Raw genomic sequence first — 17,158 nt, forward strand, 5'->3', positions numbered from 1 at the left:
CCAGCAATTCTACTCCTGGACAGTTTTACCCAAGAGAAATGAAAACGTGCTCACACAGTGGCCTGTACTCAAATATTCCACACATGTATTCCTAATAGGCACACGTAGAAACAACCCAAATAGTCAATAACTGGTATACAGATGAAAGAAAAGCAAAAGAGTATTACTAATGCATGCAACAGCAAGGATGTGTCTCAACTATGCAAAAACTGTGAGAAACCAGACACAGAAGGCTACATATTATATGATTTCATGTCAATGGATTTCTGGAAAAGGCACAACTATTCACACAGAAATGTATCTGTGGTTGCCAGCGTATAGGAGTGGAGGAAGGAGTCTGATGGCAAATAGCCCAAGGGAGCATTTTTGAACGATGGGCCATTTTCTAATTTTATTGTGGTAGCATTTATACCACGGTATACATTTGTCAACACTCTACAAACTGCAATGCTTTAAAGTGTTGGCTTTTATTGTATACAAATTATACCTCAATACTTTATTTTAACGCAGAAGGAACATTGAAGTATTTAAATACTGGTTATTGTATCCATCTAGACAGTAAGACCAGAGAAGGCAATGGCAACCCACTCCAATACTCTTGTCTGGAAAATCCCATGGGCGGAGGAGCCTGGTTGGCTTCAGACCATGGAGTCGCGAAGAGTCGGACACGACTGAGCGACTTCACTTTCACTTTTCACTTTCATGCATTGGAGAAGGAAATGGCAACCCACTCCAGTGTTCTTGCCTGGAGAATCCCAGGGACGGGGGAGCCTGGTGGGCTGTGGTCTATGGGGTCGCACAGAATCGGACACGACTGAATCGACTTAGCAGCAGCAGCAGACAGTAAGATACTGGGAAAGAGTAAAAGCAAACTAATAAAGACACTGACTTTATTCTACTGATTGCAATTGGGAGAGCACTACAGACCTGAAGATCAGACTTCCACCAAGGTGGTTTTGCATTGTACTTCATTCCATAGAGTTTAGTAGAGAAGTTACAGTGGGGACATTTACAGGTGGGAAAACATTTAGGGGGAAGTCTTGTCAACAGAAGAGGAAATGATTATCTTTGTGACTAGCTACTTTCAGGAGAATTGACTTTTTATCTCTGTTCCCAGTCATGAGACAAATAACAAGGAGTTGGATGGTCTGTGTCTGCCCTTTAATGACAAGGAGGAAGGTCTGTACTTGACCTTGTAGTAGGTAAACCCAGGAGTCACTGGAGACTTAGGACGCGTCTTACCGAAGTCGGAAGGGGAAGGGTGGTGCTTTGCATTAAGTCATTTTGGGAACACGAAAGTCTGCAGAGATTTCTTTACTGTGGCTTTTTTTTTTTTTTTTTACAGCTCATGTGAAGTTGAACTCTGTCAGCACGGTAAATATGAGGATCTTTCACGCCTGTCCCAGTTGATAAGTCTACAGGCAGAGAAGTTCGAACACCACGCCCCCGCCACCTTTTAAAATTGGATTATAATTGCTTTCCTATCTTGTGCTAATTTCTGCTGTAGGATAAGGGTGAATCAGGTATAAGTAAACATATATCCCCTCACTCTTGAACCTCCCTTCCACCCCTCCAGGTCATTACAGAGCACCAAACTAAGCTTCCTGTGCTATACAGAAGCTTGCCACTAGCTTTCTATTTTACACACGGTAATCTGCATATTTCAGTGCTACTCTCTCAGTTCATTCCACCCTCTCCTTCCCCTGCCATGTCCATAATTATGTTGTTCGTGTTTGAGAATATTCTTGCCCTGCAAATGGTTTCATCAGTACCGTTTTTCTAAATTTCATGTATATGTGTTAATGTACGATACTCATCTTTCTCTTTCTGATTTATTTCACTCTGGATAACAGGCTCTAGCTTCATCCAATTCACTAGAAATGATTCAAATTCGTTCCCTTTTATAACTGATTAATATTCCATTGTATATCTGTATCCATTCATTGACAGACATCTAGTTTTCTTCCATGTCCTGGATATTGTAGATAGTGCTGCAAGGAACATTTGGGTACATGTGTCTTTCTGACTTATAGTTTTCTCAGGGTGTATGCCCAATAGTGGATTTCTGGGTCATATGGTAGTTTTATGGGCTTCCCTGGTAGCTCAGCTGGTAAAAAATCCATGTGCAATGTGAGAGAAGCCAGTTCAAACCCTGGGTCAGGAAGACCCCTGGAGAAAGGATAGGCTTGCCACTCCAGTGTTTATGGGCTTTCCTGGTGGCTCAAACAATAACGGATCTGCCTGCAATGCAGGAGACTGTCTTCGGATCTCTGGGTTGGGAAGATCCCCTGGAGGAGGGCATGAAAACGCACCTCGGTATTCTTACCTGGGGAATCCCCATGGGCAGGGTAGCCTGGTGGACTATAGTTCATGGGGTTGCAAAGAGTTGGACACAACTGAGCAACTAAGCACAGCACAGCATGTGGTAGTTTTATTCCCAGTTTTTAAAGACATCTCCATACTGTTCTCCATAGTGGCTGTATCGATTTTCATTTTCACAAACAGTATAGGAGGATTCCCTTTTCTCCACATCCACTCCAACATTTATTGTGTGTAGCTTTCTGAGGATGGCCATTCTGACAGCTGTGACAAGTCACCTAATTGTGGTTCTGATTTGCATTTTTCTCATGATGAGTGAGGTTGAGCATCTTTACATGTCTTTGATGACGGGTTCCATTTTTACTCTGGAAGTAATCGACACTTGAACATCACTGTATAGTTCTCAAAAGGTTTGTTTTTTTGGTAATCTAAATAAAGGCAGCAAAAAGGAGTCATTATGGCAGAATAGGATCATCATCCTCTTCAGTTGAGGAAACTGAGTCAGAGAGAGTGTAAGTAACCTGCCCAAGGCCACAGAAGGAATAAGTGGTGGGACCTTGATTCAAATCTAGGCATCTGTGGCTTCATCACCTCCCAGCTCGGCACCACACAACGGTGGTTTCCAGATCCACACATCAGGCTCAGCACTCTCTTCCTGACTACCGACTTCCCTAGTCAACTGACAGGCCTGCAGGGAGACTACACTCAACAAGTGCTAGGCAACTTCTGGGACACTGGAGATGCCTTCACAGGGAAGAGAAGTGTAAGACACACTGGGTCCCACAGGCCTCTACCCACCCCCTGGAGGGAGTGAGGAGCTACAGGAGGAAGTTTGCAGGGTCTAAAGGGGGCTGTTTCTCTGAGAGACAGGCTGATGAACTGCCGTTCTGCATGCATGTGACAAGAAACACTTGTTCCTTTGAGTTTATTTTTCTTTATGGTTGGCAATACCTGTCACATGGTGAAAATAAACAAAGCAGATCAGAACAGAACAGAACAGATATGTAAAACAAAGCGGATATATGGATAAGTAGATACATGCCCATTTTACCTGGGTGTGCCTGACAGTAGTCAGCGCTTTGTAAAAAGAGAACATCCTCCTAGACTAAACCAATGAAAGTATTAGTTATTAGTTTCATTCCCCCTATCAGAGACGAGGCATCCACAGAGAAGTCAGGTCACCTCCCCCAAGTCGTTCTGATAGTACGTGTTTGAGTCCCACAGGCAAGGAATATTCAACGTGTCCAAACTGCACCCATCCCCCCGTTCCCCACACAGCTGCACCTCCTTTACTGTTACCTGACTCAGTGCAAGGCAGCCTTCTCCCCAGCTGCTTAGGCCAGAGATGCTTAAAGCCATCCTCGCCTGCTGCCTCTCACTCACCACACTCTCAATCATCAAGCCTCACCTCTCTGCCTCCCAAGTCTAAGAAAGATCCTGTTCCTTCTCTCCATCAGCACAGTGAGTTCCCTAAGCCAGGTCACCCTCGTCTCTCTCCTTGACAAGCACCAGCAATCCTGATCCTTTCCAACACATGGTCTGTCCTGCTGCCTGAGGAGGGGAAGCTTTCTTCAGTGCAATCTGGGCATGACACCCCTGCTCAAAACTCTGCACGGGCTGCCTGCTGCTCGTAGGATACTGTCCAGCCTCCTGGACTTGGCGCAGCAGGTCTTGTCTGTCCCCAAACGCCTGATCTCACCAGACACCCTCTTTCTGCTCCATGCCCCACTTGATGTTCCAGCCACCCAGACCTCTCTCTGTTCATCAGGTGGCTGGTGTGCTCACACTCATACTCCCTAGCTGCCCCCCGCCCCCTCTCATCCCCTCCCCACCCACCGATTTCACAATCTCACTCCTGCCTTTGCCTCCATCTTAACATGCCCTTCCTCCCTCCCCATCTGCCTGATTCCTTCTTAGGTTCAGCTGTCAGGCTGGGTAGAGCAATTTCCATTTTTCCTGGGGAGTACCTGGGTGAAAAGTCACAGTTAACAGATTTGATATTTTTACCAAACGGAAGATGGAGATTTCACTATGAATCCCTGCTGCACGATGAGCTGATGCGAAATGCAATCTGATGGCAGAAAAGTTTGTCTGGGAAAGGCTTCCTTGCTAAGAATAGGATACAGACAGAAAAGCTCTCCTCTTGCTTTATATGGGTCCATTGTGTTTGAATATGGCCTTGTGAATTTGGTCAGTGTTGGAAGCATAAAGGGATCCAGGGTGACCACCTGCTTCACAGTGAGGAGGGATAAGCCAAAGTGTGGAAATTTCAAAATGTCACTTTACGGTGTCTGTGACCCAGTACACAGAACAGGACTTGAACTGCCCCACCCACGCATTGTGTTTTGCTGAGATTTTCACTATTTTTCACTCTATAGTCTGAGTTCCTGTTAGGACAAGATGAGGTATATTAACACGTCCTCCCTATGCAGGGGTTTGATTTACTAGTCCCTGTGGTCATCAGGGAGGCAAGGATGAACTGCCAGCCCAGTATGGGGACCCTCCTAGGGAATGTCACAGCACCTTCTTGCAACTCCTTGGGTGTCTCCACCTAGTGCCATCAACCCATGGAGGGAAATGCCAGTTCCTGTGATGGCCAGTGGAGGGAGCAACCCTACTGCTGCTTCTACCTGCTACAGATTCAACTGTGATGACTGATTTCATTCACTACAACTCCTCTGAGGAGAACACTTCTACATATGAAATGAAGTGTGTGCCTGTGGTATGTAAACCCAATTAAATAGTTGGACAGAGCACCAGTTCCACTACCCCACCCCAACCCCCACCCCAGCCAGAGGATGAAGTAGACTCTCAGGGGCTCTGTCATGCCTCCCTCCCCACTGTCGTGTCTGTAACACAGGGCGCAGTGTAAATGACTCACCTGGAGCCTACTTTAGGAGCTTGTGGGAGCCAGGCATCTGGGGTTTTATTCCCTACAGACCCAGAAGGGTAAGAATGAACCCCAGCTTTCTCACAGACAAGGAAACAAGCTGAAAGAGCTTGGATGGCTGATGCAGTAAAAGCTGGATCTGGGAGTCACACCCTAGTTTCTCTTGAGTGCAAAGCCAGTCTTCTCTGCAGTCACAACAACACGTGTGGCTTGTGTTTCAGTTACCGAGATGCAGATGTTGTTCCATGAGAGGAGAGCTATCATTGTCCTAATCTCCTATCCACTTATGAAGTGCAGGTAGACAGTAGGGCAAAGCCACCCTGAAAGGTCCTAAGCCCCTTTGTGTGTGCGCCTTAGGAGAAGCTGCCCTGCAGACAAGAACCTGGAGTCCACTGGTAGGAAAGGGTTGCTACAGAGGCAACACCAAGCAGGACTTTAACTTCCCCTGCGGGGAGGCACTCTGCCATATCAGAGAGGCTTTGCAACCAGCCCCCACCCCAGTTATGTCTCCACCAGTCTCACTGTATTTATCAGATATAAGGAATTGGGAGGCACGCCAAAGTACAGGAAGTGTTTTTAGTGGCTGCAAAACAGCACTGAAGATGACCCAGCTGCCATGGTGGTCTGGAGACAACTGGGAATGAAAGTCTGTCTGGCTCCACCCGTGTCCAGGTCTGTGCTCTTCTGCTCGTGTGTGTGTAAACTGTGGATGGTCAAAGTGCCACCTCAAGAACCCCTTGCGGCATCCCCAAGAATGTGGCCTGACAAGGGACCCACACCACATTCCACCCCCGGACATATGACAGGGGTCAGATGCTCTCTTCTGTTCCCAGAGAAGAGTTCTATAATTTAAATCCTGCCATTGCTTTTCTCATACAGCTCGTGGCAGTCATCTGCTTGCAGGTTACAGCCCCCATCATCCCTAACCAATCCGGCCGCAGTAGGAGGAGACATAGTGTCTGGTCCCTGCTTAGAACTACTTCCTCAATGAATGAAGGACCGGGACTCAAGACAGAGTAGCTCTTCGTGGACCAGTTACTTTTGTGTTTTAATGACACAGGAGAATGGAGTAAGCAGGACATCTGTGCAATCAGATTCTTTTCCCTTCGGGGGCGGGGATTGGACTGCATGTTTCATATGACCCCTAATTCTGGAAACTCCTGGTCAAAGAGGCTGCAAGTTTCATTACACACGTGTGGGTCACTCTGTTGCCCCAGCAGCCACAGTCGTAGCCTCACAGTGGAACTGGGGTCAAGATCCTGAGAGCACCGGTCATGTCACTGAACGTTTCCCAAGGACCAAGTGTCAGTGTAGGATCCTGCAACTATGTGTCCAGATGATGGACTGTTGAATGAACTCAGGCTGCTAGTGGAGCCTGTGAAGCTGTCCCTGGAGCACAGGCGTCCATGGAGTTGGGGACATGGGCACAGGGAGGACGCACATGTCGAGTCTAGGTGAGGCCGTCAGCCTCACTCAGAGCTGTCCCTCCTGTGTCCTCCTCGCAGTTGCCCTGCCTCAGCTGTATCTGCTCGTTTCCCCTGTCCTGCCTCTGCTTCCTTTGAAGGCCTGGCACAGGCCTGTCCTTCGGCACCTATGATCCCTGCTTGTCCCTGTTGGTCCACTGACAGAGCAGACGCTTACCCACTGCTGTGTGATCTGGTCCCTACTTTCTGTTTGCTTCTAGTTGCCCTGGCCTCCTGGCTGTGTCTGCCCCCACCATTTATCCCTACTGTTCCCACTTCTGCAATATCCTGACCCCACATGTCTGCTATGCTGACTCCTTTCCCCCTTCATGTCTTTGTGAAAATATCACCTCCTCAATGAAGCCCACCTTGGTTGCATTGGTCAATACTGTGATTGAAGCTCTCCCCCTTGCTGCCCTCAGTACCAGTCCCTTAGAGGATTTACATTTATCTGATCACAGTACCGTCACATTCTAACACACTGTATGATGTCCTGGGTTGTTATGGGGAGGGTTTACTTGGTGCCTCCGAGCCCTTTCCCTTAGGGGAGAGTCAAGTCCATTGCAGGGATTTCTGTGGGCTGGTCACTTGTATCCAGCACGGAAAGCCAAGAAAACTCTCGATGAATATTTGCTGCCTGAAGCAATGTGCCTGCCTCCCTGCTAGACTGTGAGACCCCTGAGGGTCCTGTTCTTCTCGTCCTTGGGGCAGGCCTTCTCTCCACGCAGGGAGAGGGCCTCAAGTTGCAGCTACCTCAATTTCAGCCACACCTCCAGCCCAGCAGCTCCGTGACCTTGGACTGAGGAGTCACCTGGCTTCACTTCAAAATGTAAACACCTGTCTTTAAAGAAATGTAGGTATTTTCAATGTTTAGACTTTACTTTGGGCCTCAAGTTTTCTGGCACCCACATTGAGTATGAATTGTTGAAGCTTCTGAAACACAAGTTCACAATGTTTGATGAATTTGGTTGTGCTAATGTGAAACGACATGAAACACACTGGAGTGTGAAGTCAAGAGGGCCTTAGGAAGCATTACTACGAACAAAGCTGGTGGAGTTGATGGAATCCCAGCTATTTCAAATGCTAAAAGATGATGCTGTTAAAGTGCTTCACTCAACACGCCAGCAAATTTGGAAAACTCCGCAGTGGCCACAGGACTGGAAAAGGTCAGTTTTCATTCCAATCCCAAAGAAGGGCAATGCCAAGGAATGTTCAAATGACTGCACAACTGCACCCATTTCAGATGCTAGCAAGGCCATTCTCAAAATCCATCAAGCTAGGATTCAACAGTATGTGAACAGAGAAGTACCAGATGTACAACGCAGATTTAGGAAAGTCAGAGGAACCAGAGATCCAACTGCCAACATACATTGGATCATAGAAAAAGCAAGGGAATTCAGGGAAAGCATCTGCTTCTGTTTCTTTGACTGTGCTTCACGACCGAGATAATCATGATGGTGTGATCACTCACCTAGACCCAGACATACTGGAATGTGACGTCAAGTGGGCCTTAGGAAGCATCACTATGAACAAAACTAGTGGAGGTGATGGAATTCCCATTGAGCTCTTTCAAATCCTAAAAGATGATGCTGTGAAAGTGCTGCATTCAATATGCCAGCACATTTGGAAAACTCAGCAGTGGCCACTGGACTGGAAAAGGTCAGTTTTCATTCCAATCCCTAAGAAAGGCAATGCCAAAGAATGCTCCAACTACTGCACAATTGCACTCATCTCACACGCTAGTAAAGTCATGCTCAAAATTCTCCAAGCCAAGCTTCAGCAATACGTGAACCGTGAACTTCCAGATGTTCAAGCTGGTTTTAGAAAAGGCAGAGGAACCAGAGATCAGATTGCCAACATCCGTTGGATCATGGAAAAAGCAAGAAAGTTCCAGAAAAGCATCTATTTCTGCTTTATTGACTATTCCGAAGCCTTTGACTGTGTGGATCACCAGAAACTGTGGAAAATTCTGAAAGAGATGGGAATACCAGACCACCTGACCTGCCTCTTGAGAAACCTGTATACAGGTCAGGAAGCAACAGTTAGAACTGGACACGGAACAACAGACTGGTACCAAATTGGAAAAGGATATGTCAAGGTTGTATATTGTCACCCTGCTTATTTAACTTAGATACAGAGTACATCATGAGAAACGCTGGGCTAGAGGAAGCACAAACTGGAATCAGATGGCAGATGTAAGTCTGTATCAACATTAAATGTGAATAGATAAAACAATCCAACCAGAAGGCAGACATTGAGAGAACAGTTTAAAAACAAAACAAAACAAAACATCCATGTGTATCTTGTCTACAGAGGACACAGTTTAGATTCTAAGATACATAAATTACCATGTATGTGTGTGTGTGTTCAGTTACTCAGTTGTATCCAACTCTTTCGGGCCCCATGGACTGTACCTGCCAGGACCCCTGTCCATGGACTTTTCCAGATGAGAATTGCCATTTCCTACTCCAGGGGATCTTTCAGACCCAGGGATCCTGCCTGAGGCTTCTGCATTGGCAGGTGGGTGCTTTACCACTAGCGCCACTTGGGAAGCCTTATATGACCCAGCAATTCTACTCCTAGGCAGTTTTCCCAAGAGAAATGAAGACATGCTCACACAGTGACCTGCAGTCAAATATTCCACACATGTAATCCTAATAGCCAAATGTAGAAACAATCCAGTTATTCAACAACTGGTACACAAATGAAAGAAAAACAAAAGAATATACCTGTACAAAGGAATACTACACGGTAATAAAAAAAAGTAACTACTAATGCATGTAAGAGCAAGAATGCATCTCTACTGTGCAAATGAGAGAAACCAGACGCAGAAGACTACATATTATATGATTTCATGTCAATGGATTTCTGGAAAAGTCACAACTATTTGCAGAGAAATATATCTGTGGTTGCCAGGGTATAGGAGTGGAGGAAGGAGTCTGATGGCAAATACCCTAAGGGAGCATTTTTGAACGATGAGACGTTTTCTACATTTTTATTGTGGTAGCATTTACACCACGGTATACATTTGTCAAAAATCTACAAACGGTAATACGTTAAAGTGTTGGCTTTTATTGTATATCAATTATACCTCAATACTTTTTTAAAGGAAAAGGAAATCTTAAGTATCTAAATACTGCTTATTGTATCCATGTAGACCATGAGCTCATAAACATAAAAATCTTATTTGGAATTCTTCCCTGACCTGGCCAACTTCCAGAATTCACCATGAAAGTTTTGTATTTTTATGACAGGACACACAAACTTGGTCCTAACCATGTTTACGATTCCCTCTCCCTCACCTCAAGTCCAAATTCTTGCTGAGTTCTGTCCATTCTACTTCGGAAACGTCTAATGCTTCTACTTTTTCCCGTGTCCACCACATCTGCTCTAGTCCGAAGCCTCCCTCCATTTAATTGCCAACCCCCTTCTAACGGGTCCCTCATATCCACTCAGGGTGTCTATCTCCCTCTCTGCACCCTCTCCCTCCCTCTCTTACAGTTGCAGATCTGTCTATGACTTTCTAGATAAAGGCTACTCTCCTACACAAGGACTTGAAGGCATGGTCCAGCCTCTGCCCACTTTGCTACCAACATTGAAAGTAGAGCTTCCTTTTCTTGTCTCTCTTATCAGGCTTCCTTCACACCATCCAATTTCCTAAGCTTCTCCACTTAGACTGTCCCCAATTTCTGAAGCCTCCTGGTTAGTAAACTCCTCCAAACGAGACTTCAACAGTACGTGAACCGAGAACTTCCAGATATAGTTAGGTTTCAAGGAGGCAGAGCAACCAAAAATCAAATTGCCAACATCTGTTACGTCATGGGGAAATCAAGGGAATTCCAGAAAAACATCTACTTCTGTGTCATTGACTACGCTAAGACCTCTGATTGCATGGATCTCAACAAATAGAGAAAATTGTTAAACAGAGGGCAGTACCAGACTACTTGACCTGTCTCCTGAGAAACCTGTATGTGGGTCAAGAAGCAACAGTTAGAACCAGAATTGGAAAAAATGACTGGTTCATAATTGGGGAAGGAGTACAACAAGGCTGTATATTGTCATGCTGCTTATTTAACTTAGATGCAGAGTACATCACGGGAAATGCCAGACTGGAATCAAGATTGCTGGGAGAAATATCGACAAGCTCAGATACACAGATGATAGCACTCTAATGGCAGAAAGGGAAGAGCAACTAAAGAACCTTTTGATAAGGGTGAAAGAGGAGAGTGAAAAACCTGGCTTAAAACTCAACATTTAGAAAACCAAGATCATGGCATCTGGTCCTATCACTTCATGGCAAATAGAAGCGGGGGTGGGGGGAAGTGGAAGCAGTGACAGATTTCATTTTCTTGGACTCCAGAATCACTGCAGATGGTGATTGCAGCCATGAAATTAAAAAAAAAAAAAACACTCGATCCTTGTAAGGAAAGCTATGACAGACCTAGCTTGCAGGCATTCTTAGGCATTTCAGTAGTGTCTGGCTCTTTATGACCCCATGGACCGAGGCCCACCAGGCTTCTCTGTCCAGGGGATTCTCCAGACGAGAATACTGGAGTGGGTTGCCGTGCCCTCCTCCAGGGGATCTTCCTGACCCAGGGATTGAACCCACATCTCCTAAGTGTGCTGCATTACAGACATTCTTTACTGCTGAGACCCCAGGGAAGCCCATGACAACCCTAGACAATATATTAAAAAGCAGAGACATCACTTTGCTGACAAAGGTCTGTAGAGTCAAAACTACGGTTTTTCCAGTAGTGATGTACAGATGTGTGAGTTGGATCATTATGAAGGCTGAGTGCCAAAGAATCGATGCTTTTGAATTGTGGTGCTAGAGATGAGCTTTGAGAATCCCTTGGACAGCAAGGAGAACAAACCCACCAATCCTAAAGGAAATGAACTCGGAATATTCACTGGAAGGGCTGATGGTGAAGCTGCAATACTTTGGCCACCTGATGCGAATAGCTGACTCATTGGAAAAGACCTTGATGCAAAAAGATCGAAGGCAGGAGGAGAAGGGGGCGACAGAGGGTGAGATGATTAGATGGCATCACCAACACAACGGACATTAATTTGATCAAACTCAGGGAGATAGTGTAGGTCAGAGGAGCCTGGTGTGTTGCAGCCCATGGGGTCCTAAATAGTTGGACACGACTGAGTGACTGAACAACCACCACCTCCACCCTACCTTTGAGCTTCCCTAAGGTGCCACCGCCCCTCTCTCAGCAGGGCTAAGAAGCTTTCTGTGTCTGTCAGTGCCCCCTGCTTAGGTGATGATGGGCCCTTAGAATGCTCATCACCAGAGCTCAGACCAGGGAGCCTTCTCACAACAGAGATGGAGCACCTACCCTGGTACAGAAATGGGAGTTGTAGATGTTTACCCCCTCTCAATGTATTTTCTCCCTTTACATTCATTTGCACATTTCTTCCTCGAGTCACCAAATCCCACTCTGCTCATCCCCACCTGGTTACTGTAACAAGCTGCACCTGCATCTCTATCAGGGCGGGTGCATGTACCCCCTGCACTATGGATTTTCTTTCTCTCCCTTCAGAATCTGTAGACTCTCAGACATCACCCTCAAAAGGGGCAGTGATGAGGAGAGGTTGTGACTCTCATTCAAAACCTGGGTCAAAGCACGACTGTGTTATATATAACCTCTTTCACTCTTAGAATGAACCTTACCTTCTAGCTTTCCTCCTGCTTCTTGGCCACCCCACTCACTGTTTTTTCCCCCCTTAGGTCCATTCCCTGTGTTTCTCCCTTGCACCTTTTTCCTGTTTATGTGTCTGTCTGGTCCACCAGTGTGATATTCCCATCATCCACCTCACATCACTGGCCTTGTTATTTCAAGCATTTTGCAGATACGTCCTGAAACATGCTGGGAATCAATGTGTGTGTACTAAATGAAGGAATATTTTCAATGACTGACAGGAAAAGCATCTCCTCCATGTAGGAGTCAGTATATAGGTGTCACATTTGTAGCACCATACATAAAGCCTTGTGTCTTGTTCCAGACACTGTAGGGGTGTGACTCTGTCTTGGTGCCCTGGTGACCTTGCATGTCCCCACTTAGGCTACGTAGGCAAGGCTAAACTGCAGGCAGACTTGAATCTTGGCAGAGAACCTACTCATTGGTCTAGCAGCAAGGGGAGATAAGCAGCCTGATGAAGAGCTGTTATGAGGCAATTTCTCACTGGCCTCCTTATCTAGCTGGCTGCTGCTGCTACTAAGTCGCTTCAGTCGTGCGACTCCATAGACGGCAGCCCCACAGGCTCCCCCATCCCTGGGATTCTCCAGGCAAGAACACTGGAGTGGGTTGCCATTTCCTTCTCCAAAGCATGAAAGTGAAAAGTGAAAGTGAAGTCCCTCAGTCGTGTCCGACTCTTCACGACCCCATGGACCGCAGCCTACCAGGCTCCTCCGTCCATGGGATTCTCCAGGCAGAAGTACTAGAGTGGGGTGCCATTGCCTTCTGCTATCTAGCTGGAGGCCTACACAAAGTTGCTACTCATCCACCTCTTGTTTCAGTTGAACATAGGATGGTCTCCCTAGCCCCAGCTGAGAGTACAGCTGTGCACTACAGAACTTCTCATTGCCATAGGGCACAACTGTGGGCTCCTTCCTGGCAGAGAGACCCACCACCTGCAGTGCCCGTTACTGAGGCCTTCCAATTCAGTGTCAAACCATGGGACTAGGGACAAGGCAACTGACACGAGGGTCATATTGCTTCTGCACTGACTGTAAGGTAGAAAATGAATCTGTTCGTGTTCATTGCCTCCTTACTGGCCAAGCCCATAGAAGGTGGCAAGCCAAACTAACAACTGCAGTGGTACACTGTGTGGCCCTGTAGCTCCTGCAGTGTTACTTAGGGACTGGCTGCCTGACTACGTGACAGAGTCTGGTGTTGAGTTGTGTGATGCTGCATGACCAGAATATTGGCTTATTTTCTTTGTCATCACACACAGCAAGGAGCACAGTTTTCACTACATACTATGACTTAGGGTAGCCTTGTCAGTCCTTATTTACAAACCAACCTTAGAATGGATCCCATGTCTGACACGAGCTACACTGCTATTGAGTCAATATATTTTAGACAAAATATGTTTCTGAAGTCCAATTAATTTTAAAAGTTAGCCTTTTAGTCTACTTGAAATTCAAAATCTGTATCACTTGAGAGAATTGTAATTGTAAAGGTAAATGAAATTAAAAATTTTGAAAGTGTAAATGAAAAATTGGAGTAGAATAAGCCAAATCCATTTGCAATGTAATGCCTACTTCACATGTTATCTTGTTTATTCTTCATAACAAGTATTTAGTGTAAAATTGTAATTTCCATTTTAGAAATGGGGATACAGATCCATAGGATGTAAATACCTTTCTCACCTTCACACATTATGAGTCAGAGCCAGTATTGATACTCTTAGTTATGTCACGTGCTGTGCTTAGTCTCTCAGTCGTGTCCGACTCTTTGCGACCCCATGGACTGTAGCCCGTCAGGCACCTCTATCCATGGGGATTCTTCAGGCAAGAATACTGGAGTGGGTTGCTATGCCCTCCTCCAGGGGATCTTCCCAACCCAGGGATCGAACCCAGCTCTCCCACATTGCAGGTGGATTCTTTACCATCTGAGCCACCAGGGAAGCCCAGTTATGTCATGTCATAGCCAATAAGGAGACAGAGCAGATAAGACTCAAGTAATTTTGTCTCACGAAGTTCCCCTCATTCCTTTCTCTTTTCTTCTAGCTAGGATCTAATCTTGTCAGGCAGCTCCATGACCGAGGGGCTTTGTCACATACTTTTTGGTAAAATGGGACACTCTAACTTAAGTCTCGTGGTAGATTTGAACCTCCCATTTTCAGTCCTTTTGGACCTGGGTTTTTACACCTCTGTAAGGGCACAACAGCTGCTGTTTATAATCCCCTGTTATTCCCTAAGCAGAGTACATTCTGAAGAGGTCCTTTGTTGCAGAAATATATTTTTTGGTGAGGATGCAGATGGAGGCTCAGAGATGTAAGCGTTTGGTTGTTATGTAATAATAAGGATATGAGGGAGGAATCAGACAGCTGGCGAACTGTAACTCGAACGGTAAAGAATCTGCCTTCGATGCAGGAGACCAGGGTTCGATCCCTGAGTTGGGAAGATCCTCTAGAGAAGGGAATGACAATCCACTCCAGTATTCTTGCCTGGAGAATTCCATGGACAGAGAAGCCTGGCGGGTTACAGTTTGTGGGGTCGCAAAGAGTCGGACATGACCGCGTGACTAACACACACATGCACAGCTGGAGGGCTTCTGAGATCTGCTGACTATCAAGCCAATGGAGGATGTCATGGAGAAGAAAAGACGTTTGTGGCTGCTCTCTCCCTGTACCCAAAAAAACTTGGAAGGCAAGTCAGAAGTGTGTGAAAGATACGCTGTGGCATTTGTCATGAAATTGGACAGTAGTTTTTTTTTTCTCTGTCTCCCTAGAACCTTTAACAATGGCTTTGGCATTTCATTTCTCTATAGGACAATACAAGTATATTAAGTTTTAAAAAATGTTTCTCTGTCAATGATTTCATCAGGGGACATATGAGATTTCGGTGGTACATTTTCTAAGCCCAGATATTCAAGGGAAGACCAAAGGCTTTTATGAATTTTTTATGTGTGGGTATATATATGTATGTATATGTATTAACATGCAGAATACGCCTAAAGAATATGACCAATTTTTTTTAACACAAGAAGCGCAAGGGTGGTTTACATGTATAAGGTTACCAATGCAATTCACATTAATAGAAAAATTTTCTATTAATTTTCACATTAATAGAAAAATGGAGGGAAAACAATTCTATGATCATCACAATTGATGCATTGTGTTTGATGAAAATTAACCTATATTTAAGACAGTAAACTAGGAATAGAATGGAACTTACTCTGATAAAGTATATCTAAAAAAAAGCAACTTAAACAGGTTGAAATGGATATTTTTTATTTCCTATCAGGAAAAATGCCAATTATCACCTGTTTTAGTCAAGATTATTCTGGCTAGTTTTGTTCAATGGTTCAAAATGAGGAAAGGTTTAAGGTTTAAGCCAGCAGAAACTGTTGATATTCAAATAGAATAGTATATTTTGAAAGGAAAAACAATCTAGATCTAAATTTTTGGAATTAATGTGCATATTTAGAGGAATTGTTGGACAGAAAGTCTATATACAAATATTCTATCTCCACATACATCCTCAACTAGACAATAAAAATCGCAAACCATGAATTTTCAATAACATTAAATACCCAGGGATAAATTTCACAAAGAATGTGCAAGTAGAAAATGAAACTTTATTGACAGAACTTTAACAGTCAAATATATAGCATAAGAACAGCATAGATGGTTCCAGTTTATCTTCTTTCAAGCAAACGGTTGCCCTTCACCTATAATATAAACATTAAAACATCAAAATTACTTAACAGAATTTTATTTCAATGATAGGAGAGGTATACAAAGTTCCCTGTAGTTGTAGTTTTATAAAATGGACTAAAACAAGAACATTAAGGGCGACCCTTTGGCTTACCTTCAGTTAATCTTCTCTAGAGATTTTATAGACTTTTCAGGCACATTACCAGTATTTTTAAAAACACACTAGTCTTCCTAGTTATACAAGAAAACAATGACACTGAGTTCAGAACAAATTAAATCAGTGGAACCTATCAGAAGGTAGTTTTCAGTGGAAGTCATGTACACATTCAGTAAAATATCTAACAACAAAAACACCCTAAGAAAAACAAAATACACAAAAAATGAAACAAAAAATCCCAAAAAAGTGTCATTTAAATGTATTGATTTGAAATAATATTCTGAATATAGGCTAGCTAAACATTTGTTATCTCTGTTACTGCTTAAGTGAAGTAAATAAAAAGGCCAGTATTACATTTGTTTCTTCGCTACTGTGGAAAAGTATAGAAATTTTCATTTGTTCTAATTTATCCCTGACACGGTTGTTTTAAGTTGGTTCAACATTTGTCCCCCTTTTTACTTGTGGCCCTCATGCAATTCTAAATGTTTCTTTTCACCCTGGAAAGCATTCCAGTTGGTATAATAAATTATATAGTGACACTAATTTTAAGTCATTACTATAACTGGCGACATGGTGACATCAAAATGTGAAGCAGAAATAGGACTGTTTCTCACAGCCACACCAAAAAAAGAAAAAAGGAGAGAAGAGAAGAAAAGGGAGAGCAAGATGGAGTATGAGTGAGACAGAAAAGCAAGTAGGAAGACAAAAAAACGTCTGGAAAAGCAGATATTTTTCTTTGCTTCTAAATGATAATGGCTTTTGAGAGACAACTCTGACCAGTTTCAAAAGTTCATCCACGGTATCTGTGATGTTGAGTTATTTAGTTACTGTGGGGTATGTTAAATAATATTTGTTTTTCTACCCTACTAGCCATTTCATCAATATTCTGAAAATATCTGAGTTCCAGATTATACTGTTTTAATTCTGTAATATACC

General features: G+C 44.3%; 1 protein-coding gene and 1 long non-coding RNA gene across 4 annotated transcripts in view; one reads left to right on the plus strand and one right to left on the minus strand.

Moving 5' to 3' along the window:
• The window catches only part of LOC129535017 (X antigen family member 5-like), a 247,618-nt gene that overhangs the window by 193,849 nt on the left and 36,611 nt on the right, over window positions 1-17,158 (plus strand). The gene's annotated exons all lie outside the window — the stretch shown is intronic.
• The window catches only part of LOC148773302 (uncharacterized), a 53,249-nt gene continuing 52,057 nt past the window's right edge, over window positions 15,967-17,158 (minus strand). The window contains exon 5 of the long non-coding RNA XR_016036817.1: window positions 15,967-16,079. This is a non-coding gene — a long non-coding RNA (uncharacterized LOC148773302). The remainder of the gene's footprint in view (window positions 16,080-17,158) is intronic.

The sequence above is a fragment of the Moschus berezovskii genome, chromosome X (assembly GCF_049115385.1).
Source record: "Moschus berezovskii isolate FMDL1 chromosome X, NW_MosBer_1.0, whole genome shotgun sequence".
NCBI lineage: Eukaryota > Metazoa > Chordata > Mammalia > Artiodactyla > Moschidae > Moschus > Moschus berezovskii.